Raw genomic sequence first — 3,153 nt, forward strand, 5'->3', positions numbered from 1 at the left:
TCTGTGTTGTGTTCCATAAAGAAAGCAGTGGTGCCAGAATGGGGTTGTAAATCCAGTTTATGAATCTTGGGACTGTTTCATTTTTCATTTAGCTTTGATATCTAAATATTCTCATTGTTCTGGAACATCTGCATTAAGGGTCCTGAAAAATACACTTCTCATCCGACAAAGTAAACTCAATAGTACCCTAAACCAGGCTGGCCCTCGATCAATGCTTTTACGATGCCACTAGCTTGTGCCACCAGCTGAACTCATGTTGTCTATTATTTTTTAGAGCTATATTAAATCCCTTATTTTCTTGGCCTGGGGGCAATGTAGAATTTGGATACTCAATGAGTAAGAAAGATGGAAGATCAACAGCCATTATATGACTGTGTCAAGAACATGATCATGCTCTATGTTTCTTAGAAATATCAGGGAAGATTAATTAGACAGGTTCTGGAAGAAGCTGTTGATAAATGACGATGTCATACCTGAACTTGACCAAAAGTTTTAAAAATCCTTTTATTATGGGACTTTTCAAACATCCATAAAAGCAGAGATTAGTTTACCGAACTCCAGACTATTCATCAGTCAGCTTCAACAATTGCCAGCACTTTGCCAATTTTATCTCTGCCTCTATGCCTCAGCTTGCTTCCCTTTCCCACCAAGGACTGAGAGTAAGTTCCAGACTTTATATTATTACATCTATAAACACTTTAGTAGGTATTGCTAACAGATAATGGCTTAAAAATATAATCACAAGGCTACTGTTATACCTAATAAAAATAACACCAATTCTTTAATATAATCTAAAAACTAAGGCCATTTAAAAATTTCCCAATTTTCCAGTTGACTTTTTGGAAGCAAGATTGAAATAAGGACTAGATTTATGTTTAATTGATGTCTCTTAAATTTTCTTCAATCTGTAACAGGTCTCTCCTCTTCTATCTCCTTTTTCCTTAATGCCATGAATATTTTGAAGAAACGAAGTCACTGGTGCTGATGAATGTCACTCTGGATTGGGCTGGTTTCATCTTCATGGCATCATTTGGTTTGTTCCTTTATCTCACATCCTTCTTGTAAATTGGTTGTTAAATTTAGAGGCTATGATATTCAAATTAAAAAAAAAATCGAGAGTATTTTACAGGAGGTGTTGTGTACTTCTAATCGCCTCACATCAGGAGGCACATACCTCAAATTGTTTCACTCTTAATGATGCTAAAACTGATTAGTGAGTTTGGGTGTTTTCAGTCTGATCCCTATTTTAAAATTTCCCAGCGACCTTTACCTAATGGTTTTTGCAGCCATTAATGATGATTGCATAGTTCTATTATTCCTTCCACATTAGAGTTAGAATTCTTACTCTTATCAACAATTTGGTTGCTCTCAAGTAGAGTTTGTGCAGAAAAGACAGGATAAATAGTTAACTATTTTCCTTTATTATCAGTTGAGTATTTCAGAATGAATTGGTACCCTACAAGTTCAACAGTGACCAAGAAGGTGGTGGGTGTAGATTTTTTAATCTAGTATTCATAAATTCATGGATTTTTATATAGTTGATGTTCATTCATTCATTTTTTTCATTCATTCTAAAAATTTCTTCACTCTTTAAGAGCCCTCTTCAGCCAGTCAGCTCATTCAAGTTAGTTTCTATGTCCTTATGGCATGACCCTGGTGGTCTCTGGCAATCTTCTTGATTTCTGGCATGACAAGTTCTTAGGCTCATCTTGTATATTACTTGCCCAACAAGTGGTGTTTAGAGGTCTAAGTGTTAGGTGTGCTCATTTCTACTGTGTTGTCTTTGTTCCCAGGCCTTTTTAGTAGTCAGAGCTACCTTCAAATATTTTTTAGAAAAAAAGTAAATCATGAATTCAATATAATATTTTATATTCAAATGTAAAATTACAGTTTTTATTTAATAACTCTAATTTTACAAATATCCATTTCTCTTACACTGAATATCGATTCCTAATGACGTTAATATTTCATTTACTATATATGTAATATTAGAGTTATATATAATATTAGTTATATATAATAGTTTCAAAATAATAATGATATCACTACTAACAATAAGACAGTTAAATGTAATTTAAGATATTTTTGTGGTACTTTGCGTCCTTAGGATATATTCCAGTATTGATATATAATACAAATATTGCATTTAAAAATATTGGAATAATTCTTCTCTATCTGGTTATGCCATCAACTTTATATTCGGTTAAGCTTATCTATTTTTATATTTGAGAGATTTATTTATTTTTTTAATTTTTTTTTTTTTTCGCATCCAAAATCTTTTTAATAACAAAGCAGGATCCAGGGTTAGTTTTTGTAGCCGTGGATGGCCCTACGACTCTGGCTCGCTCCAACTTCTGGCCCTTAGAGCGCACCTAGGGTTTGGTGTGGCTGTGCGGGGTTTCATGGCCCTTGCCCAAATGCCTGTACACCTCTCGGCCCTTGCGAGGACCAGAGAGCAGGACAGTGCCACAGCCCTTGGGGGAGTCCAGGGCCATCTGGTCAAAGGTGAGGATCTTGTCTCCGGCCTTAAGGATGAGGCTCTGGGAGCGGCTGCTCACACGAAGCGCACACACCTTCAGTGTGGGGACCTCCTGGACACGCACGTCATCGGTTATCGTCCCTAAGACCACAGCGGTTTTGCCCTCCCCGCCCGGAATCTTCATCTTCCGGATCATCCGAGAAAGTGACAGAGGGGACCGGTCGGTGCGACTCACGAACAACCGCTTCAGCACCACCTGGTTGAAGATGGAGTTGTTCGTCTGGCTAGAAGCCTGTGCACCTTGACCAGCTGCCTTAGGTAGAAGTCCTGGCTCTTGAGCTCCTTGCGCCAAACCTTTCCGGTCTTTGTTGTGCCGGATGTCAAGCCCCATGATGGCGCCTTTTGTTCCACCAGATCCGGAAAAGAGTTGGGGGATTTATTTATTTTTTTTAAATTTTTGTTTCTTGATTACGTGAAACATTAACATGTCCAAAATCAAAACCCTAAAACAAGGTAAGTCTGTCTTCCACCCTGTACTCTTCTTTCCCAGTTCCACCTACCCCCACCCCCTATAGGTGATCTTTTTTTTTTTTTTTAGTTTTCGGTTTATTCTTATATTGTTTTGTATTTAAAAAGGTAAATAAATACAAATATACATTTGTATTCCTTCCTTT

The 3,153-nt window shown here is 37.2% G+C and overlaps 1 pseudogene; it reads right to left on the reverse strand.

Annotated features, from left to right (window-relative positions):
* Positions 1-2,304: 2,304 nt before the first annotated feature.
* LOC120614283 (60S ribosomal protein L18-like) lies at positions 2,305-2,870 on the reverse strand (annotated as a pseudogene).
* Between the last annotated feature and the right edge of the window lie 283 nt (positions 2,871-3,153).

Source organism: Pteropus medius, unplaced genomic scaffold, assembly GCF_902729225.1.
Source record: "Pteropus medius unplaced genomic scaffold, Ma_sr-lr_union100, whole genome shotgun sequence".
NCBI classification, from domain to species: domain Eukaryota; kingdom Metazoa; phylum Chordata; class Mammalia; order Chiroptera; family Pteropodidae; genus Pteropus; species Pteropus medius.